This window comes from Dipodomys merriami, unplaced genomic scaffold (assembly GCF_024711535.1).
Source record: "Dipodomys merriami isolate MVZ:Mamm:240054 unplaced genomic scaffold, mDipMer1.0.p SCAF_37, whole genome shotgun sequence".
Lineage (NCBI taxonomy): Eukaryota > Metazoa > Chordata > Mammalia > Rodentia > Heteromyidae > Dipodomys > Dipodomys merriami.
In genome coordinates, this window is record NW_027205270.1 from 9461332 (window position 1) to 9488987 (window position 27656).

The following is a 27656-nucleotide window of genomic DNA, read 5'->3' on the forward strand; positions in this document are numbered from 1 at the left end:
GTGCATCTCAAAAACAATTCCTATTTTGAATATGAATAGACATATGGGCTTAAGCATTCCACAGAAACCAAAGCTAGCTTTAAAAACTCAAGTAAAATTATTTAAAAAAATTAAAAATTAACAATCTGGAAAATAAAGTTTAGAGTGTGCTTTGTGTTTCTGATGGCCAACTGAGATTTGGGTGACAAAAATCAGAGATATTGGATCTGACTGCTGTAATCTGAACAGATCAATAGTAAGGTTCAGTTTTGAACTGGGAGTTAAATGAGCTAGTTTAGCAACAGATTAGACACAAAGGAAAACAAACAAAAGCCTCCTGCAGCCTCTTTGTTATTAAACTCTTAGATCCTGTTCCTTTAAATCCAGAGATTGAATAGTGATAATTACACAACAAAAGATTGGAAAAGCCTACCAAATAAATTTAGAGGACAACATTAAATAAAAATTTTAGGATTAAAAGAAGAAACATTAGAGATGATATAGTCAATTGTTCAGTAAATCCAATTGAATCTACAGATGAAACTACAATAATTCAGTGTAGTCTTGCTCACAAAATCAACACAAAAAACCAAGTGCTGTTGTACACTGGCTATAATCAAAAAAGAAAGAATAACAGAAAAGAAATATGTTTACACAGGGACTGGGAAGGTGGCTCAGTGGTAGAGTACTTGCCTTGCATACATGAGGCCCTGGGTTTGATCCCTCAGCATCACATAAGCAAAAAGAAAAAAGCCAGAAGTTGCACTGTGGCTCAAGTGGTAAAGCGCTAGCTTTGAGCTGAAGAGCTGAGGGACAGCACCCAGGCCCAGAGTTCAGGCCCCACGACTGGACCCCCCAAAAAAACAGAAATATGTTTGCACAAAGCAAAAGCCCTTAAAATGTAAACTTGATTTCATTAAAATAGGATTATAGTATCAGGTAGTAATATAATATTTCATTTGTGAAATCATCTCTAGGAAAAAAAAATGTTCTTCCAGGATTAAAGATATACATTAATTAAAATTCAATCAGTAGCAACACATAGAACTTCTGATACTTCACAAAGAGAATGAGCATATTTTGTTTATCCATGAACTGTTAACAAATATAAGTTTGAACTACATGGACATTTATAATGTAAGTTTAAAAAATTTATTTATTTTTTAAATAATTCAATATTTAAAAACATAGTCAATTATTATACAAACAATTGAAATGTTTAAAGTTATTTTTGAATTTTTGTAGCTCTAACCATTTGAAAAACATCTTAAAATAACTGATACTTAAAAGAAATAAAACCTGATACTCCAAATTAATTACAAACCAAAAAAATACATTAAAACAAATTGTGGATAAGAAAACTCAAAGATTCTGAGCTCAAAATAGTCTTAAGTGAATTTATCACAGGAGACAAAAATCTAAAGCTAAAAGAACCTTGTGCAAACCTTATATAAATAAAGAGAAATGTATAACTAAGTAAACATCTACTTGGTATTAAGGTATCTAATTCTTAAAAAACTTTTTGAGGTAGTTTCCAACAAGAAGATAGAGCCTCATCTCATATACATCATGTCCACCTCACCCATTATCACAGCAGGACATTATTATAACTGTTATAACTCATAATTTCAGGTCTGACACATTATCACCCAGGAAATGATTTACATTAAAACACTGCAGTTGTACATTCCCTGAGTGTTGACAAATATCTAATTTATAGATAAGACAGACTTGATCCACAGCTTTTCTGTATTCAGCATGCTTAGTCTTTCTCACCAGCCTTCTTTTCTACCACTTGATACATGTTCCAAGATCTTTATTTATTTATTTTTATTTTTTAAAATAAGTTTTTTTATTGTTAAAATACTGTACAGAGGGGGATAAAATCACATCAACAAGGTAATGAGTACATTTCTTATCAAGCATTGTTGCCTCCTTCTTTGTTTTCCCCTACCATCCCTTCCTTCCTGACTTCACAACTACATTTTCCCCACCCCTGTACTCCTCCCCCCCACCCCGTACCCCGACCCTCCCCTGCCTGAAATGTAAAGTTTGTTTTTCGACATAGTGTCTTGTACATCTCATTGTTGCAATGGGTCATCCTGTATCCCTATTTAAACACTTTGTTTTTTTACCTTCCACTACTCAAATTATACCAACATCAAATACAGTGAAAACAGGGGTTATACAGTCAAGGAGAAGCATACAAAGCAACAACAACAACAACAAAATAACGTGGTATCATAAATACGTTAGAAACAATAGCAAGAAAGTAAAAACCACGTGTGTCGTTATCTTGGGGTTCATTTGGCGAAGTCAGTACATTTCATATCAAGCATTGTTGCCTCCTTTGCTTTTGCTTTGTTTCTTTTTCAGATAGTCTAGTATTTTTGCCTAGTTCCAGCTTAGGACTGTGGTCCATTTAACTGTACCTTCCGTGCAGCTGGGATTACATGAATAAAACCATGCCCAAATTATTGATAAAGATCGGACCTTGCTAAGCATTTCCAATGAGTGGCTTATAACCAGGATTTTACTAATCTCTACCTCCCACAAACATGAGATTATAGGTATAATTGGTTTATTCACTTGGCAATTTGCCTTTATACAATGATCCCTCACCTATCTCGGGAGTTATGTTCCAGAGACTCCCACAAGAGGTGAAAATCTGCAAAGTATCAGTGATATATAGATATCTATCTATAGATATCTATCTATAGATATATAGATATCTATCTATATATAGAGAGGCTTTATAAACCCTTCCCACTCTCCTATAAACGGTTCCCAATCTCTTAATAACCTTTCCTACACTCTTATAAAGAGTTCACTATGCACTTAAATACTTTCAAAGAAAGAAAGAATGGACATAAAAATTATAATAGGAAGGAAGTAGGGCCCATATCCATTTGCAAAAAATCTCCCATTCATTATACATTCTATAGATTTTGAAAAAGCTGTGGAAGAATTGTTCACTCTTTACATTCCTAACTAAAGGGCTGGGAAGGTGGCTCTGTGGTAGAGCGCTTGCCTTGCATGCATGAGGCCCTTGGTTCGATTCCTCAGCACCACATAAGCAAAAAGAAAAAAAGCCGGAAGTGGTGCTGTGGCTCAAGAGGTAGAACGCTAGCCTTGAGCTGAAGAGCTGAGGGACAGCGCCCAGGCCCAGAGTTCAGGCCCCATGACCGGACCCAAAAACAAAAACAAAAAACCAAAAACATTCCTTACTAAATGTTTGATTTGAACTATATACTATTCCTTCTTAAGATTTGCTTCTGTAAAACCTCATAATTTTCCATTTTTATACATTTATTTAGGTACTATCTGTTTCATATGATTTGATTCACAAACTTTTGAAGTGGAACTTACACGAAAGCCTCTACGTGTACTTTTGAATTGATTTTTGAAGGAAGTAGATGATAACTGCTACTTTTCCAAGATTTCATTCTCTTGCATACCTTTTCAGAATAACCTTCTTAGCTTAGATCTGTAGATTCAGTCATAGGATATACTTTATCATATCTAAACACAGAAAGCCAGCTACACAGAATTGTGGGAGACAATTAAACTTTAGGGGTTAAATGATCTACCAGAATGGATATTTAATATTTTTTCCTATGAAACAAAAACAAAATGAAAACAAATAAAAAACACTGAATGTGTCAAAAATCATAATAAAGAATAAGAAAAATCCAAACATCCTTTCCTTTTTGATATTTTGTCAGTCATGGGCCTTGAACTCAGTGCCTAGGTGCTATCTCTGAGCCTTTTACACTCAAGGCTAGCACCCTATGACTTTGAGCAACAGCATCTTGCTACCCTGGTATTATATATGTTTATTTGAATGAGGGAAGGGAAGGGGAACAATAGAATGGTGAGACAAAGGACAAGGGGGAAACCAATGCAACAGTGATATACACAAGACAACGTGTTGGAAATGATCTGTACAACTTAGGGGTGGGGGGTGAGGGAGAGGGTAACTTGGAGAAAAATGAGGGAAAGGGTAACAAATTTGACAAGAAATGTACTTATTACCTCACTTATGTAACTGTAACTCCTCTATACATCATCATGACAATAAAAAGGAAAAGAAAAAAAAGTTAAAAAAAGAAAAAGAAGAAAGATCCTGAAAGATTATGTAATATAATGTAATAAGGATTGCCAGTTAATAGACACCTCAGTATTGCATGGGGTTAGATAAGTGATGAGCAGGGGAGATCAGTGATAGGTGAAAGACTTAATTACAGCAAAAGAAGAGAATAGGTTTTGATAAGCATGATCTCATATGTAATACAGAGGTTATAAAGAAGGCTATCATTTAAAGGTTGATGTGTAGCTAAGGCAAAACATTTAAAGGACATGAATAGAAATGGTCTTTTATTTATCTATTTTCTTCTTATTTTCTTTAAAGAGTTGTACAAAAGAGGTGTCATTTAACAAAGCAATTCATGCATAGAATATATCGTGATCAATGTCACCCCTTTCAACATTCTCACCCATTCCTTCCCTGCCTATTCCTTCCCTCACTTTCTTAGTTTTGTAGGATATACATAGATTCTTGACTGCATTTACCCCTCTTCTCTTCATTCATTTATCTCTTTCCTCTTGACCCCACCCACCCCTTTCTAGTGCTTACTTCCTAATGTTTTATTTTGCTAAACTTTGATTTTGCCTTTCTGAGGCATTATGCTATTCGAATCTCCCTTGAATCTACCTTCAATTAATACATTTGTATATACTTGCATAGCACTCAATAGTCTAATAAGGCAGCCTTCAGAATGGGAGAAGATATTTTTCCATAAGACAATAGCTTAATATTCAGAATATACAGAGAACATTGAAAAAAAAATCTCCAAAAGACCAATAAACCACTTACTAAATGGGCAAATGAGCTAAAAAGAGACTTCTCAGAAGTATAAATGGTCAATAGACACACAAAGGAATACTCAACATCTCTGGCAATAAAAGAAATGCAAATCAAAACAACATTGAGATTCTACCTCAATTAGAATGGCCATTATCAAGAAAGTAAATGATAACAGATGCAGTTATCAGTAAATGATAAATGATACCAGCAAATATTATAGATAAATTATAACAGATGCTGGTGAGAATATGGCCAAAAAGGGAACCCTAATACACTGTTGGTAGGGATGTAAACTTGTTCAACCACTCTGGAAAGCAGTGTAGGGAATTCCTTAAAAAATTAAACATGAGGGCAGCGAAGGTGGTCAATGGTAGAATGCTTGCTTTGCATGCATGAGGCCCTGGGTTCCATTCCTCAGCACCATGTAAGCAGAAAAAGCCAGAAGTGGTGCTGTGGCTCAAGTGGTAGAGCACTACGAGCTTTGAGCTGAAGAGCTGAGGGACAGCACCCAGGCCCAGAGTTCAGGCCCCACAACCGACAAAAAAAAAAAAAAAAGAATTGAACATGAAACTAACCCATGAACCAACTATTCTGCTCCTTAACATTGAACCAAAAGAAATCAGACCTATAAAAATTATAAATCTATGTCAGGGATGTGGTGTTAGTCATTATTGCCACATAAAACAACATGAAATTAAGGAATCAGGCATGAAATATAAATGTCTATGACTCTTATCTGCTTCCAGGTTTTAATGATAGTGCTGCAGACAAAGTTGGCATTTTACAGAGATGAACATGTGCCATGAATTTCCATTGAGTGGTGCTAGGAGTGGAACATTTTGTCTGCTGGCATACCACAGTATGTGCACAGAGTGGATCAAGCTGAAAGTATTACTAATCTATAACAGGTGTAAAGTCAGGACTTAGAAAATGCAAAGGCTTGGGTTCAAATTCTTACTTTAACCTTAGTAACCTTTATGAAGTGACAACTCATTGACTTTGTCTAAGCTGTAGTTCACTGTATAACAACAAAAATTAGATTCATTATCATATAGTGCTCAGCAGGAGTACTGACTCAAATTAACTTTTGTATTATTTAGTAATATTAATTTCCCTTTTTATATCTCTCAAAATAGCATCATATTACTTTATTTTTTCCATGAACAGGTAAAACTTAGAGAAAATAATTGTTCAAAATTGTTAAGTTATAAATAATTAAGGAAATACTTTAGTGAACATTTACCTGTGCATATTCTGGCTTTAAGTCACATAATTTATAAAAATGATTAGTGTAATCTTTTAAGCTTCACCATACTTAACTGTGGTAATTTAAAAAAAAAACAAGAATGTAGTTTTCCTTGCATATTCTACACATTTTATATTTTTTTTCTTTTTTCAGCCAACAATGATCTTTCTATTGTTCTTTAATCTGTTTCTTTCTCTGAATTGTTTTGGGGTTCCTTTCTTCAACTATTTCTCTTCTATAATCAGATCAACGTGCACACGTAGTATAATTTAGTGCTGAAAAAGGGGGAGGTTTTATTCACTTTGTCTTGTTATTTTGATGTTCACACTGCTAATTTTTAGACTCCCTTGGGATGACTGAAAATATTCAGCTCCTAATTCCTCAATGTATACTCACTGAATTAATGTTTTTTGAGTGAGTTGTTATATGTTTTAAAAGCTTTCAAGGAAGGTGAGGATTCAATTAGTTCAAAACAATTGACATACTAGTGCTAGATGCTAGTGCTCAGGAGGCTGAAGTGAAAACATTGAGAAATAGAGGCCAACCTGTCTACATAGTGAGATTATATCTTAACACATCAAATAATAGTGACAATTTCTGTATTTCCATTTAAAATACATGTATTTGGATGGATTTAGGTGGATTTTTATGATGGTTTTCCAATAAAAGCTTCTCAAGCTTCTAAAATGTAAGCCATTCATTGTCATATAGTGCATAGCCAGAGTACTTGACTCAAATTAACATCTGAGACTATGCTAGCCTGATGGTTTTCAAATTCACCTATCAGGGAAACTTTTCTCAAGGCTCTGTAGTATGTTTTACATTTAGTATTAGGAGTCTCCTTGATTGGGAAAACTCTACTTTTATTTGTTATATATAAGCATTCTACCATTTTTTTCAATCTAGTTGTAGGGAAACCTCAGTCTTTTGTGTCCCTTTTTCTTGGCCTTGCTTTTTGTTTTCTGAAGCTACAACAGCAGAATCTAGTTGAAAATATAGTTGTCTACTCAACTTTTTGAAAACATGACATATAGATATCAATTCCCTCATCACAAATAATAACCATGGGCTTCAAAGGCTAGGGGGTAAGGTTATAACCCTTGAGGTCATGTGCAACTCTTGGATTTTTCATTAATGTGAGAGTGCTTTCAGTTCCTCATTTGAAATCAAATTGTCAGTAATCACTTCCCAGAAATTGACTGGAGAGTGTCCTGCCATGCCATGACAAATCCTTCCAAAGTTTTCCATGACTGGTACTAGGAACTCCTTTAAAAAAATAGACAGCTATTATTTTATTGTAGGGGAGAATTATTAGTAAGTAATTTATGTAGACTGTGATAGCAAAGGTTTTATTAAGTTATTTAAACCATCAATGAGCTCATTGAGGGTATTTTCATCCTTCTCATACTATGAGTAAGATATGCAGCTAACAAGTATGGAAATACATCACAAGCTTGATTACCATAGCTATTACATTTGCTACCACCCGTTAGCAAAGCTAACCCATAGAAGCCAATCATGTGAACTATCAAAACTGCCTTTTCTTTAACTGCATGTTTGTTTTTTCTTTTTTATATTTTTATTGTAAAAATACTATACAGAGGGGATACAGTTCTATGAGTAGGGTTATGAGTACATTTCCTACCATCACTTCCCTCCGCACCTCCCCAAATCCTGCTCCCCCAACATTGTACAGTTCATTTTTAACATGGTGTCCTGTGTATTTCATAATCACAATGGTTCAACCTGCATCCCCATTTAAGCATTCCACTATACCCCCTCCCCTCCATAAATTACAAAAATGTATTTACAAGATTAAGAACAACGGAATCAAATACATTGAAGACGGGGTTATACCATGGGGGAAGAACATAAAAAAGAAACAAAAGAATCACATAGTGCATAATAAGTACATAAAAAACAATACCAAGAAAGAAAAAAAACCATTTGTGTCCCTGTCTTGGGTATATTTTGTTTAACATTGTCTCATGTGGTCATATGTACATCGCCTTTGACCTTCTCTGTTTGTCCTAGGCATGTACTAGTCATTGAAACAAGGGAAATCATGGGACCCATGTTTCTAAGTCTTTCCATTTCCTAACAAATGGGTCAATATCATTCTTTCTGATGGAGGCATGGAATTCCATTGTGTGTGTGTGTGTGTGTGTGTGTGTACACATTTTCTTGATCCGTTCATCTATTGAGGGGCATCAGTTGGTTCCATATCTTAGCTATGGTAAATAATGCTGCGATAAACATGGTTGTTCTGATAACTTTGTTATGACCTTGTTTGTGATCATTTGGGTAAATGCCCAAGAGTGGGAATGCTGGGTCATAAGGGAGCTTTATGTGGAGTCTTTCCAGGAATCTTGATAATACTTTCCAAAGAGGTTGAACAAGTTTACACTCCCACCAACAATTCAGTAGGGTTCCCTTTTGGCCACATCCATTCAAGCATCTGTTGTTACTAGATTTCTTGAATATAACCATTCTAACTGGGGTGAGGTGGAATCTCAATTTTGTCTTGATTTGAATTTATTTTATGGTAAGAGATGTTGAGCATTTCTTCATGTGACTATTGGCCGTTCTTATTTCTTCTTCAGAGAAGTCTCTTTTTAAGTCGTTAGCCTACTTATTAACCAGGCAACAAAACTGCCTTTTTTGTAAGTGCATAAAAATTGCTTAGTTATAAAAGCTATGTATTAGCTCAGTTTCAAATGGGAAACAATTACTGCACAGAGAAATAAGAAATGAAATGTATGCCCTTATTGGTGTTGTATGACAGAAAGCAACCATAAGCTACTTTCTGTGACCTTTAATATTCCCAAGCCTAACATTCCTTGAATCTAAGTTAAATTTTAGAAACTTTAACCTCTTCTTTTTTTCCCTGTTATTATTTTTTTATTGTGAAAATACCATACAGAGGGGTTACAATTACATGAGCAAGGTAATGAGTACATTTCTTATCAAGCATTGTTGCCTCTTACTTTGTTTCCCCTTCCCATCCCTTCTCATCTCCCCCCCACCCTCAGCGCCAAAGTTGTAAAGTTCGTTTTTCCACATAATGTCTTGTACATCTCATTGTTGCAAAGGATCCACCTATATCCCTATTCAAACAATTTGTTTTTTCCCTTCTACTCCCCAAATTATACCAACATCAAATACAGTGAAAACAGGGTTATACCGTGGGGGAAGGACATACAAACCTTGAACAAAGAAATCATCTCTTTGAGTCCTTATCTTGGGGTTCATTTCACCTAACATCAACTTATCTGCCTGTTTCGGCTTGTCTCAAACATATACTAGTAATTGTAAATAAGGGAAACCATGGGATCTATGTTTCTTTGGGCCTGGCTTACTTCACTTATAATTTTTTTCCAAGTCTTTCAATTTCCTAACAAATGGGCAATGCCATTCTTTCTGATGGAGGCATAGAATTCCATTATGTATATATACCACATTTTCTTGATCCATTCATCTACTGAGGGGCATCTAGGTTGGTTCCATATCTTAACTATGGTAGATAATGCTGCAATAAACATAGTTGTGCTGGTAGCTTTAATATGGTCTTATTTGTGATCATTTGGGTAAAGGCCCAAAAGTGGGATTGCTGTGTCATAGGGGAGCTCTATGTGAAGTCTTTTGAGGAACCTCCATACTACTTTCCAAAGTGGTTGAACAAGTTTACACTCCCACCATCAATGTTGTAGGGTTCCCTTTTGGCCACATTCCCTCCAGCATCTGTTGTTATTAGAGTTCTTGATTATAGCTATTCTAATTGGGGTGAGGTTGTATCTCAATGTTGTTTTGATTTGCATTTTTTTTATGGCTTGGGAGGTGGAGCATTTCTGCATGTGTCTTTTGGCCATCCTTCTTTCCTCTTCAGAGAAGTTTCTCTGTAAGTCTTTAGCCCACTTATTTATTGGGCAGTTGTTTCTTTGAGGATTTGTTGTTGGGGGATTCAATTTTTTGAGTCCCAGGTATATTTTAGATATGAGACCCTTGTTGGTTGTATGCCTAGTGAAGATCTTCTCCCAATCTGTAGGCTTTCTACTGATCTTGCTAGCTATGTCCTTTGCCATGCAGAAGCTCTGCAATTTCATGCAATCCCATTTGTCCAACCTTTCTTCGATTTGTTGTGTTTCTGGGTCTCTATTAAGAAAATTTTGGCCTGTGCCAAGGAGTCCTAGGGTTTCTCCTATTCCATCCTGTAATGTTTTCAGGGTGTCTGCTTTGACTCTGAGGTCTTTGATCCATTTGGAGTTGATTCTGATGCAAAGTAATATATAAGGATCTAGGTTTAGTTTTCTACAAGTGATTAACCAATTTTTCCAGCACCATTTACTGAAGAGGCTGTCTTTCTTCCATTCTATTTTCTTAACTCCCTTATCAAAGATTCGATGGCTATATGTCTGTGGGTTCATTTCTGGGTTTTCAGTTCTATTCCATTGGTCCTGAGGTCTGTTCTTGTGCCATTACCAAGCTGTTTTGGTTACTATGGCTTTGTAGTAGAGTTTAAAATTTGTTATTGATATTCCTCCAGAACTGTCCTTTCTATTAAGGATTGTTTTTGCTATTCAGGGTCTTTTATTGTTCCATATGAATTTTTGGATTGCATCTTCTACTTCCTTGAAGTACTGGATTGGAATATTGATAGGCATCACATTGAATTTGTAGATAGCCTTGGGAAGTATTGCCATTTTCATGATGTTGATCCTCCTAATCCAGGAGCATGGAAGGTTTTGCCACTTTCTAAGTTCTGTTTTGATTTCCTTTTTCAGGTTTTAAAGTTTTTTATCATAGAGGTCCTTCATTTCTATGGCTAAGTTAATTCCTAGGTTTTTTTTTTTTTTGTGGGCCTATTATGAATGGAGTTGCTTTCCTGATTTCAGCCATGCTTTTCTCATTGCTGGCATACAGAAAAGCCATTGATTTTGCTTGCTACTTTGCCAAAGTTTTGAATCAGCTTGAGTAATTTGGGAGTGGAGTCCATGGGATTCTTTAAATACAAGATCATGTCATCTGCAAAAAGGGAGAGTTTTACTTCATATTTTAATCTCTTCTTAGAAAAAATATATATTCTCAAATTGAACCGTTCACAGATTCACAGTGTTTGTGTGTGTGTGTGTGTGTGTGTGTGTGTGTGTGTGAGAGAGAGAGAGAGAGAGAGAGAGAGAGAGAGAGAGAGAGAGAGAGAGAGAGAGAGAGAGAGAGAAAGAGAGAGAGAGAAAGAGAGAGAGAGAGAGCTAGTCCTGGAGTTTGAACTCAAGGTCTGGGTACTGTCCCTAAACATCTTTGTTCTCAATGTAGCACTCTACCACTTGGGCCACAGCAACACTTCAGCCCTCTTCTGAGTGGTTGATTGGAGATACGATCTCATGGACTTTTCTGCCCAGGCTGGCTTCAAAACACAATCCTCAGACCTCAGCCTCCTGAGTAGCTAGCAATACAGTGAGGAGTCATCAGCAGCCAGCTTACTTTCTTTTCTTTTCTTTTTTTTATTAATTTGTTTAACAACAGGCTGAAAGTCATTGGCTCCTTCTAACCTGAGACAGGAGTTCAGCTAAGCCTTCCCTGGAGTGGGGGCTACCTGGCTTTTGGCACTAAAGTACAGATTGAAACCAATTAAGTAAAGCCAATTAGGTGCAAAGTTTTTATCATTTATTCTTTAAATAGTCATTGATATAGAGGCATTTCTCTTTCCATTGCATTGGCTCATAAATTGGCTGGGAAGAACTGAGAATTAAGAGTACTATATTCTAGTAATTCATTAGCAATTAACATCTGCAAATTTATAGGAGATTTACTTGAAAAATGTTGTCTGATACCTTAATGGTTTACTGGCTGGTTCTTAGAGAACACTTCTACTCCAGAAGAGTGATATTGATTTTACTATATCCCCTTTTAAGACTTCATTTTTGTTGTTTTATGTCGAATTTAAATTTTAACCTGGCATATAAACTATAATCTAATTTTATGGTTTAATGTCATTACATTAAGATAATTTGTTTCTTCTAAGTTGAATTTTTTTCACTCATATCTTAAATTGGTGACTCACTTCACTGCATATATAACTTCCAGTAAAACTTGCATACATTTCAGAAGTTTATTTTATGAATTATTAGAAAATGACTGTATAATCTTATATACTGAAAAACAGATGTGCCCTTTTTATTATTTCTATAAAAGGAATTATCATTATGCATTTAAATTATAGAAATATATTATCCATATTTTGTGCTAGTTACTAACTTTAAAGATAATAAGAGATATAGATACCTGAAATGATGATTTGTTTGCATTATCTATCATTATTAAAACTTACATGAGCATCTATGCATATCATTTAGTTAAGTAGGTAAATAAATGTACTCTTTCATACATTAGAATTTGCCAACCCAATGTGATCATGTCATTGTCAGCTCAGAGTTTCTTATCATACCCATAATTAATCAGATTCTTATATTTTAAACAAAAACTTTAGTTTTATCTTTAAGTAGTTGTACAAAGGAGTTTCCATTTTCAGCAAGGTAGCATATGAATACAATGATTTTTTGATAACTATATTATTTGAGGTTGATAAGTATTTAGTAAATGAATCAAAAATAGTGTTTAAAGGTGATATGTTAATTCAAGGAAATTTTACCCTGTATTTTAAAGTGTATTAAGCATTTGGAATTGATTCTGGTGCAAGGTGATATAGAAGGATCTAGCTTTACTTTTCTACAGGTGTTTACTTTTGTCAGCACCATTTACCAGAATCAACTCCAAATGGATCAAAGACCTCGAAGTCAAAGCAGACACCCTGAAAACATTACAGGACAGAATAGGAGGAACTATAGAGCTCCTTGGCACAGGTAAAAAATTTCTTAATAAAGACCCAGAAACACAACAAATCAAAGAAAAGTTGGACAAATGGGATTGCATGAAACTGCACAACTTCTGCATGACAAAGGGCATAGCAAGCAAGATTAATAGAAAGCCCACAGATTGGGTGAAGATCTTCACTAGCCATAAAAGGACAAGGGTCTCAGATCTAACATTTATTTAGAACTCAAAAAATTAAACCCCTAACAAAAATTCATCAGTGAAACAACTGCCTGAGTAATAAGTGGACTAAAGGCTTAAAGAGAGACTTCTCTGAAGAGGAAATAAGAATGACCCATAGACACATGAAGAAATGCTCAACTTCTCTAGCCATAAAAGAAATGCAAGCAAAAACATTGATATTGCACCTTACCCCAGTTAGAATGTCTATAATCAAGAAATCTAATAACAACATATGCTGGAGACATTGTGGCCAAAAGGAACCCTACTGCATTGTTGGTGGGAGTGTAAACTTGTTCAATCAATTTGGAAAGTAGTATGGAGGTTCCTCAAAAGACTCCACATACAGTTCCCCTATGACCCAGCAATCTCACTTTTAGGCATTTACCCATACAATCATAAACAAGATCACACTAAAGCTACCAGCACAACTATGTTTATCGCGGCATTATTCACCATAGCTAAGAAGCTAAGTTATGGAACCAACCCAGATGCACCTCAGGAGATGAATGGATCAAGAAAATGTGATATATATATATATATATATGAATTCTATGCCTCCATCAGAAAGAATGACATTGCCCATTTGTTAGGAAATGGAAAGACTTGGAAAAAATTATATTAAGTGAAGTAAGCCAGGCCCAAAGAAACATAGGTCGCATGGTTTCCCTTATCTACAATAACTAGTATATATCTAGGACAAGCAGAAGAGGTCAAAAACTGTACATATGCACACATAAGATGATGCTAAGTGAAATGAAACCCAAGATAGGGACACAAGAGGTTTCATCTTCATTGCTCTTCTTTTTAATGTACTTATAATGCACTATGTGATTTGTTTTGTTTGTATGTTCTTCCCCCATGGTACAACCCCTTTGTCACTTTATTTGATTCTGGTGTCCTGCATCTTGTACATACATTTTTCTAATTTGGGGATGGGAAGGGAAATTAAAAAATGCTTTAATAAGGATACAGGATGGCCCATTCTAACAATGAGATGTTCAAGATTATATGTTAAAAATGAACTTTACGACTTGGGGGGGAAAGGAAGGAGGAGTTGGGGAGATAGGGCTGAAAGGGATGGTAGTGGAAAAATAAAGGAGGAGGTGAAAATGCTGTATAGGAAATGGATTCATTACTTTGCTCATGTAACTGTAACCCCTCTGTACAGAATCTTTACAATAAAATATATATATTAAGAACAAAAAATTGTAGTAAGCAGATATTTGAAAGCAGCCACATATATGTCAGCCTATAGATTTTTGTTTTTGTTATTTGGTTTGTTTTGTTTTTTGCAGTCCTGTGGTTTAAACTCAGGACCTAGATAAGATGCCTGAGATTTTTTTTAAAGTTCAATGCTAGTGTTTTGACACTTGAGGCATAGCTCCAACAAGAGATCAAAGTCTCAGGGATTTTCCTGCCCACACTGGATTCAAACAGGAGTACTCAGATCTCAGCCTCCTGAGGAGCTAGGATTACAAGTATAATCCAGCACTACCCAGCAGCATAGATTTTTAATGGAATGAGTTCCAGGCTATAGAAACTTTCCTTTAGATTCATATTTTTCATTCATTTTGTGTATCTCTTTTAAACAAGTCATCTGTTCAGTTAGGAAACATAAAGCCTATTTTATATGCTCTTTTAAATTGAATTAAAAACACTGGACATGAGATCTACTTTCGTAATAATATTTTAAGAGAAAAATGCACTCTTGTTTAAGGTCTTCTGTAAGTCACTTCAGCCAGCACGGCAAGGATTTGCATCAATGGCAATGGCACCTCATCTTTGCAATTCTGTGTTCCAGAGCAGCAGGGTATGAGAACACAGATCCTCAATGTTCATGGAACAGTGCCCTGCCTGATCACTATAGTTCCTGCAGTTTTTTTAGACTGCTCTATGTATGCTCTCACAGCTGCTGGGCATGGCTTAGAGTAAAAACTAAAAGCTAAAACTGAACTGTCATTTTCCTTCCAAGCCTCCCTCTCTAAGGGTGACAGACTTTCAGTTCTCTACATATTTCCAAACTAGTTGCAGTAAACAAATTCTTCCAATGTAATTTTTTTTTAATTTTTTTTTTTTTTGTCGGTCGTGGGGCTTGAACTCTGGGCCTGGGCGCTGTCCAGCTCTTCAGCTCAAGGCGAGCGCTCTACCACTTGAGCTACAGCGCCACTTCCCAATGTAATTTTTATCTAGGTTGGGAGTCAGATTCATGATGCTGTCTGATCTACCATTTTCCCATATTTTTTAGTATCTTCTCCACCCCATACCTGTTGCTATGGAATCACACATACTATATTGCTACTTGTTAATGAAAAAAAAACTGTTGTTCCCCAAAATAATTAATCTATAGCACTGAAGTCCATAATATGCTGTGTTTCCATGTAATTTTATACAGTAAAATAAAGCCTACAACAACTAACATAAATTTTCCTTCAGCAGAATGAAGTAAATGCCCTTAACAGTACTTAAGGTGGAAGTTGCATGCAGTTCTAGTACTAACTGGGCTTAAAGGCCTGTAGAAAACATGCACATTTTCAGTACAGTTTGTGTGAAATGCAAAATTAGTAAATGCATAATCAGTTACAATTAGGCAGACAATTTCAGCATCTTGACACTTTATCTTTCCTACTAATCAGTCGCTTTTCCCATATCTAAAATATTTTCCTCTCTCTAACACCGTTGCTCTCTCTCCTATCCTCTCTCCTTGTCTATTAATAATTTCTCTTCTGTTAATTATTGTTCTATGGTATTAATCATATTATTGAAATTTTCTGGTTTTCAGCTTTCTTGGGTATAAAAATAGATCATTAGAATGTTTTGTTATAGAGTAGTTGTAAAGAATTAACTAAGTTGAGAAAAAAATCTTAAAATATTGCTTTTAACTCTAAAAGTGATTGGAACTTTCACTTAATCCTGGAGAAAGGATTTTATATGTATTTTTTCTCCTTCTATACTTTTGGGATCAATGCTATATATTACTGAATTTCAGTCACATCCTCAAATTGTAGTTAAATGAATTGTAGTTAAATCAATGAGAACATTTAATATAATGATATTTTTAAAAATCTCAAACAAAAATAGAGCACACATGCTTTTCCTGGGCACTGGTGAGAAAATAGTCTCAGAGAATAAAGGAAAAAAATGGAGTCAAACAATGACAAAGGATATTACCTAGTTCTCAATTTGGTCAGTGAGAACTTTCAGAACAAAGTTTCAATCAACTTATATTTCTAAGTTTGTTATCTAAAATCAATTTCCTTTCTTCTTTTCAGTCAATTTCATCTCTTTGATTTACCTAGGAGCTCAGACTTACCAACCATCTATGTTAGCATTCTCCCTTTGTAGCTTCATACCAGATCCTTTATACATGGCCAAACAATTATGTACTCTGATGTAATGTCCCTGATTTTTTTATGTTTGCAAGTCCTTGCTTCATAGACACTGACATTACTTACAATACCTCTTCAAAATGTCCTTGTCTTTATTAGGATAAGTTCATCTATATAATGTATGTTCCATATCTAATTGCTATATTTATTCACACCCACTTTCTACTTTCCTGATTTCTGAATTTTTTTGGTTCTTCAACAACCATAATTTACTCATTCTCCATTTACATGACTGAATTCTCAATTCTCTGTCATTTTCTGTCTGTCTGTCTATCTGTGTCAGTGTCTGTATCTCTGTATCTCTGTCTGTCTGTATCTCTTTCTCATTTAAGTTCAGGGTTTTAGATTTTTCTAGACAAAGAGGTTCTCCTGCTGAGATACACTTTTAGCCCTTTTGTACACCAATTAATTCTTAGATAGGCCTTTACTATACATGATCAGGTATGTGCCTAGACTGTGATTTTTTTTTATTTTAGGCTTCATTTCTGGGATGACAAAAACCTCCTATGCCCACTTTCTGCCACTGAGATGGTGCCTACTAGATTTATTGCATGGGATGGCCTGGAAACAAGATCTTCATAAATTCAACTTTCTCCTTAGTTTAGATTGACAGGCACATACCTCTATGCTTAGTTAATGGTTGAGAAGGAATCTTTCACCATTTTTTCCCCAGGCTGGTCTTGGATTCAATGTTTTCAAGCAGCTATGATTATAAATACAAACCACTGATACCTAGCTTTTAATCATCTACTTTTTCCCACAGCTCATTCCCGTTGCCACCCTTTGAAGTTCCAAAGATAAGCAAGGTATGCTATTCAATAACATACTTACTGCACTTAAAATTCACTCTGTAATTTAGAATTGCCAATTATTAAAAGTTAACGAGACAGTAAATATGTCCTCAAAACCTTTCTATATTTTCCCAATTGGAAGGATATGGATGCATAAATACTATTTCAAATAGAAAAATATCAATCCCTGGGAACTTCCACTTCTCACCCTCACCTAATCCCTTACTGTTGCTTAATCACAGTCTTGTTGTCCTTCTTCAAAGAAAGATTATCCATATAAACCATTTAATATTTGATTTCCAATCTGTAGCTGCACAATCTAGGAATAATGTAAACATGCTCTACTGAATTTATTTTCTGTACTTTCAATTTCTTTTGTAAAACTTCTTTTTATGTATTCTAAAATCTATGGAATGGTGGGAGAAAAGCTATAAAATGATGCTTCACATGGTATAACTTGCCTTCACAGATGTTTGCATTTGCCAGTCTCTTAGCTTAAAAACCTATGGTAGATCTATGAATATATAGGCAATGACTTTCATATTATGGCAGCATTCCATAAACACAAGTCTTCCTGTTTTGTCTTCCCATACATAAATAAGAAAAACTGAAAGTGATATAGTTAATAAGGTTTTGCATTTCTGGTTGCTTTGAATTGTACCACCTGGAGAAAAAAATTGCTAACACCAAACATTAAACTTTGTGTATGTGAATTTATCCTCTTTTCTTATTGTAACAAAAATCTTATTATAGTACAGTACTAATATATCAAATTCAGAAATAAAAGAACAGAGTTTTGCAATAGGATTACTAATACAAAAACTAGGGATAAAAATCCTGTACAGTCAGTGTTCATCTCAAGTAACACTTACAATATATACTTTCAAAGATCACATAAATAAAAAAGATAACATTTACTTAGGTTCAAATCCTGCCTCAAGTAATTTTTGAGTAAAGCAAATTTGTATTCAATTCTTTCCTTTACAAAAGGCTTTTCCCTGGCAATGTTTCTCTTTCATTTCCTTACTTGTGCAATCTATTATATTCAGATGTAGATGGTGTTGAAACCCATATCTTAGTACACCTTTAAGAAAGGTGTGGTGGGGGTACCAGTGGCTCTTACCTGTAATCCTAGCTACTCAGAGGCTGAGATCTGAGGATCGAGGTTCAAAGCCAGCCAAGGCTAGAAAGTCCATGAGACTCTTATCTCCAATATACCACCAGAAAACCGAAAGTGGCTCTGTGGTCAAGTGGTAGAGCGCTAGCCTTGAGCTGAAGAACTGAGGGACAGCACCCCGACCATAGTTCAAGGCCCAAGACCGACAAAAAAAAAAAAAAAAAAAAAAAAAAAAAAAAAAGAAGAAGAAATTACAGGTGGACCCGTTGCAACAATGAGAACTACAAATTGTCATGTTGAAAACGAACTTTACAACTTTGGTGTTTTTGGAGGGTTGGGTTGGGGGGCAGGGGGATGCTGGGAAGGGATGGGAAGGGGAAACAAAGGAGGAGGCTACAGTGCTTCATAAGAAATGTACTCATTATCTTGCTCATGTAATTGTAACCCTCTGTACAGTATTTTCACAATAAAAAATGAATAAATTTTTTTTGAAAAAAGGAAAAAAAAACAAGAAAATCACGGAGATGTAGACCATATGAGAAATGAAATGAGAACACAGATTTTTAAATGTCCACAAAAGTAATGCCAGATAGAAAATTAAAACATATTTAATTTGATTGATTAATAATATAAATTGCAGGCTTTATTTGTTGCTATTTTGTTTACAAAGGAGTTCCAGTTCTCAAGTTATCTGATTGAAGTCTTATTTTACAGAAATCTCTATATTTTGACATGTATTTAATGCTATGGATTATTGGAAAACAGTAAAGTTATGAATAAAAGGGTAACTAAAGTTACTAAGAAATAATTTCAATAGTAATCTATGACAAAATGGATGGATCACAATTTCTTAAAATTTCTTAAGCATCAGTGTCAAATTTTTTCAAAGTACAATTTAGCTTTCTTTTCATGAAGATGCTTTAAAAATGTGACTCCTTTCAGATTCTTTTTCTATTAAGGAAATTCTGAACTGAGATTCATCCTAAATAGGATGGATAAAAATAGATTAAATAATGATTAACAATTGTGCACCTTTGTTGAATAGTGAATACATTCACACTCATTGGACCAACACACACACACACACACACGCGCGCGCACGCGCGCGCACACACACACACACACACACACACACACACACACACACACACACTGAATATTCATAGCTCTTTCATTCAAATTACTAGAACTTGGAAAAAGTTAAAATGTCTTTCTTTATGTGAATAAACTTGCAGTTAACCCATGTACCAGAGGGAGATGGTTACCATCAAAAAAATATTAAACTTCTCAACGTGTTAAAGGAAGAGAAAAGTTATGCAGCTGTAGCTGCTATTATGGGATCAAAACATCTACTGTTCACTACATAAAGAAAGATAAGAAGTATATTAGTACTCCTCCAATGATGAGTTTTAAAAAGTCTGCAAAGAGGGTCGTCATGTGAAGATGGCATCTGCATTGGCCTTGTAGATAAATGACTGCAGGAAAAGGATCTCACTGGATATCAGATGAAGGCCAAGAAACTTTATGATAGTTTTGCAAAAAGCATGGATGTTCATGATAGTACAAGGAGTTATGGGCCAGGAAAGACATTGTACCACCAGATGAAGCACCTGATTAAGTGGTGCCTTCGGAAGAGCTGTAATGCTCTTCTTGGCTTTGCAGTACATTCATATCATCAACATCATCACCTTTATTGCCATCAGTACTGCACAGCTACATGATTCTTGATCTTTATCACTCAAGTTGTAATATACTTCACTGGTAGAGAATTTTATATGTTGTTACAATTACATAGGTTTAAGAGTGTAGGAAGTATTTAACAGCAAATAAGTGTTTATAAAAGTGTGGGGAAAGTTCCTAAGAGAGTGGGAAATGTTTATAGAAGAGTAGGCTTTACAAAACCTTACACACACACACACACACACACACACACACACACACACACACACACACACACACACACACTAAATAAAGAGGCTACTTTAAGGATTTTCACCTATCATGGAAGTCTCTGAAACAAACTCCTGTGATAGATGAGGGGTCACTACACATCAACATTTGTTATATATTCTAAGTACAACTCAAAGTTAAATTTGTATCAATAAATATACTTCAAATTAGACAATAGATAATAAAGTCTAGTGAACCGATATCAGAAAAAGTATTAAATATTACAAATCAAGTCCAAGAGAATCTGAAGCAAGATAATATGCAAATCAAGTTGGAATCATAAAATGGAGAATGGGAAGAGAGGGAAACAGTAAGAGAGAGAGAGAGAAATTAACAACATAAGTATGAAATAAATCCACAATTTCTTTTTCTTGACAGTTGTGGAAGAATATTTTTCAAAAACTATTTATTTTTTTTAAAAAAGCCTGTACCTAAATATAGAAAATGAACTATGGGAAATATCTCACAGTCCACAAATCAAGAATAAGCTAAATGTAGAGTGGTAGCCAAAATCATAAAGTGTGGAGGTCCTGAAGCATCAGTCATTACCAAGAAACACAGAATGCTAAGTCTAATGGATCCTTCAGAGAAGGAAAAGCAAAGGTCTTGAGTCCTGAAACTGGGGTTCTGGTGACTGGAAATTTGAAAGAACTTTTAAGTACATACTAGCTATAATATGCCCAGAGCAAATGCGATAGTGCACATCCAGAGTCACAGCACTTGGATTTGGAGGCAGGCTGACTACGCTAGTTGAAGGTCAGCCTGGAATTCTTATATGTACTCCAAACAGAGTGCCTGTATAGTCTCCAGTGAAAACCTAGGGTATTGTTGTTGCTAATCACCTGCCTGGTGCTCATACAGATTATTAAAACTATAGGAAACTTTTTGTGTGTTTTCTACCTTAATAATATAATGCCTCTGAATCTGATCCTATTGTTTGTGTATGTATACTTAGCAATATTTACTTGAATTTCTTCACATGGTTAAACAACTCCAGTGTATAAAGGTGTCTGTCCAGTGTATAAATGTGGGCATCTCACCCCTGTCATTTTTTTCTTTTATTTCCTACCTGTGTTGTCACAGTTTGTTGCTAGATGAATTAAACATATCCTAAGCAACCTAGTTGAGAAAAAAAAATGCAGGATTCCATTCTTGAATTTATCCAGGTTTCAGTGTATGCACCTCTTCCATCTTGCTGATTTTGAGTCATTTCATTGTGATAAATCATAATCATTGTTCATGTTCTCAGAAGATTATGAAAGACTAGGTGTGTATCTAAGAATGCAGAAGTAGATGACATATTTAAAAAGTGTTAAGAAATCAGGGAATATTAATGAGTAATATGAGTCAGCAATAAACAAAATAAAATTGATAATGGAGATTTAAAACATCTGCTTAGCAAATGGAAGTCACCATCACAGAATTCACTAGCAACAGACCTTTTAGCAAAGTTTCACATAGAACACATGTAAACAAAGTACATTAAAAGATAAATCTAAGGAAATGAAACCTCAAATTTCAATAGTGTAGAGATGATGAAGAAGACAAGAATGAAATTTATAAGTTTTTGAGTACATAATCAGGAAGCTATATATGTGTGATGTCAGTACACACATACAATTCCTCTCCACAAGTGATAATTGGCAGAAGGACATCTTAGCTGTGGCCTGTAGACCACAGAATCCGTGTCATATTAGAACAACTAACAGAAGGGATCATTCTCTACAAAGGACACTGGAAGATTATGGATATAGTCTCAAATTTGTGAAATGAAAGAGTCAGTCTAGAATTGTATAACTAGCTAAAGTTCCTTTCAAAAGTAAGTTGTTTAAAGCTGTGATGAACTAGTTCACCATTTATCTCTTCTCACAAAGGATATTTCGAAAGGTTTCAAGACAAAAACTTGTAATGAAGGCATTTTAGCAGCCATAAAGAAATAAATTCAGAAACAGAGCTAAGCAAATATTGAAGCCATAAAAATGTCAATAATTAATTTATATTTTAGAAAGCTAAAAAAAGCAGAGGTAATGTATAATAAGTAAAAGAATTTGGGAAACATTATAGCATGTTCTGAACAAAAAATCAGCATCTAAAAATCCATTACATATATAAATTGTAATAATAATAATATACAGAAAGCCAATTTCATTTAAAATAGAAAGGATATTTCCTTTGAAGGTAAATTTTCTAATGAAATGGATTTCCTTTTTATTATTTAAAAATGTTATGAAAAGAAACTGAGAATGCATAAACAAATGGAATAGTATAATATGTTCATTTACAGGGACACCTTATAGATTAAACACAACAATAACACAGAGACAGAATTGGGGTTTCAAAGTAATATTAATAAACATAAAATGTAGGTTTATTTTTGTTTTTATAAAGTAAGTACAAACTGAAAAGTTGGCTCTTTATTTGTCATCAATTAACTTGGACACTATCAGTATTAATCTATGAAATATTGCTTACATAATATAATTAAAGTTTAATACACAAATAAACAAATGAGTAAAATACAGATATCTTCAAGATTAGAGAGAAAATTCTATGGTTAACAAAGGATCATTAAGGCCAGTGGCATAAATTAAATACTTTTCTATCAAGAAGCATAAATTTATTATTTATTTTGTAATATAATGAAAAAACCTGGATCTTCATCACACAAACAGAAATTCCAGAATTCTAGGAAATCATTAATTTAAAAATCTTTATAATAAGATTACTCATCCCTGAAAAATCATAAGCCATGAACCAAAACCTTTTAAATTAAAATTAAGAAAGTAACACTTGCAACATTAATGAATTTTGCACAATTAGCATACTGAATAATTGCTAATAGGAAATTGATGAGGTAAAAACGTCAGCAAACTTAAAAACAGTCAAATCTTTGAATATGAATATTATAGTAAAAATACAAATGAATGATTTATAAACATATGAAATAAACCCCAAATTCACAAATAAGTAGAAGAATGAAAATTAAAATAGAATATAATTTTAAATTTACCAATTTTGCTAAAATTTAAGTTCTATACACTACAGGAAACAGTCTGGAACCAAGTTTTCATATGCTGCTTATAAAAAGAAATGAAATTAATTATGTTACTGTCTTCAAGTTTAAAGATTTTCAAGTACTCTAGGGGACATACACTGTTCATCAATAAAATTAATTGTCCAGAAGTTTATTTACAGAATAATAGGTGATATGACACAGATATACTGCAATGAAATAGGTATGCAAAATATGAAAGACAAGTAAAATAAAACTGTATCACTTTACATATAATAGAGAAGACAATATTGAATAACAATAAGCATAATACATCTTAATATTATGTATATAAAAGTTCAAAAGTCATAGAAATGTGAAGCTTTAGACACACATAGGAAAACATTTATGAAATTGAGAATGTTACTTATATTGTGCTGTATGGGAAATGAGGCCATTCATGACAGATTCATGTGAATGGTCAAGTTCACTGGTATTTTTTTTGCCTACTTCATATGGTAATATGCATATGTAATGGGGATTGACACAAGTTTTATACATTTTTAAATAGCAGATAATACATTACAAATACTATGTTAACACCATATACAACATAAGATTATACGTCATAGAGAAACAATATACAATGAATATCATAAACAAATGAATATATCTATGTTTGTGTGTATATAAGTTGCATGTATGTGTTTATATGTGAAAAGTAGGCAGCATGTATAATTTCAACACTAATATATCTTAATTTTATTACTTAAACTTTTTTGCATAAAATCATATATGTTACTTAAAGACAACTAAGATTTAAATATGTGGAGCATTATACACATTTCACAGTTGATATCCAACATTTCCAATCTTTAATTAAATCATTGTTTTATAGATCTTGAAAAGGTGACTAGAAAATTAATATATTTGAGAACACAAAAAATTGAAACAGTTCCAATGAAGAACAAGATGGAGTCAGTTATAGGATTACTTTTCATGCAGGCTTACATGCTGGTTTGAGTTACCTTTCTTCTGTGGTTTCTTGTCAATAAAATGTATTTCTACATATTTAGTTCTTTATACATGTGAACTTCTGGTCTGGACCCATGAGTTAGAAAGCAGAAAGCTTATACTCACAATTCTTACCTATCACACCTGCAGGGTATAAAATAAGCCCTTCTCTACCTTCACACTGTGCTAGGATTGCTGCATACATACATATATATATATATACACATGTATACACACATATATATATATATAAGTATTATATATACACATATACGCATGCATATATGCATATATACATACATTTCACATGTGTTACCATATATAACTTGTTTCATTTTCTACATTACAGTGATTTATTTTTAACATATTTGATTATAATCCCAGTACAGTATAAAGGCATTCATTGTGTGTTTTCCCTTTCCAATCAAAGTAAAGTACTTAGCAAAATTTAAATACCAATTGAGGAACACTCTCAACACTTCACCATTGAGATTATTCTTTGATATGCTATAGCAAGTGTTTTGTGAACACTACACATTGTGATTACTCATTAATTTCAAATATATTTTGAATGCATTTAATTGAATGTAACCATAGTTATCCAGTTCCTGTGTTCACAACAATTCTGCCCTGATTTGAGTCTCCTCCTAGTAAATTATTCACTTTAGTACCCCTTTAAGTAGTAGTATTCTAGCTTAAAGAATTAGTTTTCCTGGCATTTCTTACCTATTATATATAATATATAAATATATATCTTATTAATATATATAACTCCATGTGTCTCACTGTGGTTGATTTCATTAATTGTATAATACCTTTTCTAAGATATAATTAATTTGATTAATTCTAAAGTAGCTTTTTCACTTTTAACATTTCTTTGAATTGTGATAATAAATTTAGCATTGGATTATATAGTTTAATAGACAACACCTTCATACTAAACTAACTGATTTTGATTCAACAAAATATGATGTTCACATTTATTAAGGTCTTTATTCCAGGTATTTTTTAAGCCTTATAAAAATATATCATTTTCTGAGCTCTAGGTTCAAATGATTGTAAAATGAAACTACTTGAATTTGAAATCATCTAATTCTGCCAGGTGCCTGTGGCTAACGCTTGTAATGCTAGATACTCAGGAGACTGATATCTGAGGATGAAAGTTTGAAGCTTGTTCAAGTACAGAGTGGAGCTGTGGCTCAAGTAGTAGAACACTAGACTTGGGGAGGAAAAGCTCAGGGATAGCACTCACGCCCTGAAATCAAGCCTCAGTACTGGTGTGTGTGTGTGTGTGTGTGTGTGTGTGTGTGTGTGTGTGTGTGTATGTGTGTGTGTGTGTGTGTGTGTGAAAACCAAAAACCAACAACAACATTATCATTATCTTATTTCATAGCCCAGTCTTGTGTGTTTTGAGTATTGGTTCTTTGAATTGAATCAGGGTATTTAAACCACTACAAGAAGGCTGAGTGTACTTTTTGCAACTGGGAATTCAAGTCAAATTTTAAATTTTAAATTTAATGACACCATTTAGGATACCCATATTTCCAGTCTTTCGTTAACTTTCTGATAATTACAATCACTGTACCACAGGAGGCCCTTCCATAATCCTTTTGTTTGTATTTTGTTTTTCAGACAAATTCTCACTAACTCTGCCTAAGATTCAAAGTACAGACCTTGATGTTTCCACTTCCACAGCAGCTGGAAGTACAGCTGTGAGCCATCACGCCCAGCTACATTTTCCCCTGCACTTTGTCTCAATTTTTGTCATTCCTAGCATCTTGTCCTTCTTCCACACCCCTCCCACAAGTTTCCGCATTGCTGTTTGTTCATGACGCAAAATGCTCTGAAAGTTCAAATGTATGAATGAGAGATGCTTGGAAGAGAATTCCACAAACACAAATACATATTTACTGTTCTAAGAACCACAATTAGAGTTGGTAAGTCTATTTCTAAACCCACAAAATTCAAACTCCCTGATTAAGTTTCATAAATTCACTAATCACAGACATTACATATCGATCACCAGTAGCGTTGTAGCTCAAGTGGTAGAGCGCTCCACTTGAGCTGAAGAGCTGAGGGAGAGTGCCAGGCCCAGAGTTCAAGCCCCATGACCAACCAAAAAACAAAAATAAGTTTTGTAACATATTGATCATGATCCCTCATTTTGTCTTCTTTTCCAGAGCAAAGACTCTATTATGCCATTTTATGTGTATCTGTTAATTTGTATCTTCAGACAAACTAAGAAAATACTGCTTTGGTTCAGTAATTTGGAGGCAGATCTCTGACTATTTGTAATGTCACAGCACGAAACAAATTCCCAATGACAAAGCAGCACTGGACCCCTCACCTCTATATAGTCTCCAGTTTTCTCTGTGTAGTTCCATCAGGATACATAAATAGCCTCTTGGATCCCTAGTAAAGATTGATTACTCATAAGTAGTATCAAAGAAAGCTGGCTCTGACAGTTTTTGTGTAGTCTCTGGATCATAGGCATTTTTTAAAAATACAAAAGTATCACAAACTTCTAAAGGTAGCTGATACTCATGTAAGCATTGATTCCCTTCAAATATTTTTTGCTTTAAGAATTCCCAGCTCATAAATACAAAGACAATTTTACATTTTATATTGTCATATCTGAAGTTAGTATTAGAAACAACAATGATAGTGACAGAAAGACCCTCACCTCACTGGAACTCATTCTGTGAAATGGAAGCTTTCTTTCTTTAGAGTATTTCTTAAATGAATCTATAACAGTTTCCACACTCAGATTCTACACAGTGGATTGTGATACATTTCATTAAATTGAAAGTCTCTATTAGGTGGAACTCAGCTGAACCTTTAGTTTCAAATCAAATCAATTTGAATGTAATCAAGTTGGGAGTTTGATTTGACCTTGATGTCAAGGAAGATTTTTTTCAGATTGGTTGAGAAATTGTGCTTTTAAGAGCCAAATTTATTTTCAAGCTTTAAAAAACTATACCTTTTCCCTAATTTAACTATTTCCCTCAAGTCAAGTTAATCAAATTCAGCAATATTCTTATTATATTAAATTGATAATTTCAACTGTCAGGTTGTGTTTTAAAACTTCAGTTCTAACTTGAAACCCTGAAATATTGGAGAACTTAGGAAAATGATCAAATAGAAAAAATATTTTTTGTTGAATAAAGTGAAAATGGATTTATAAAGAGAACTACAGCTTTTAGTATGTCTAGACAAAAAATAGAATGTTACACAAAACAATAATTCGAATTTAGGACATAAATT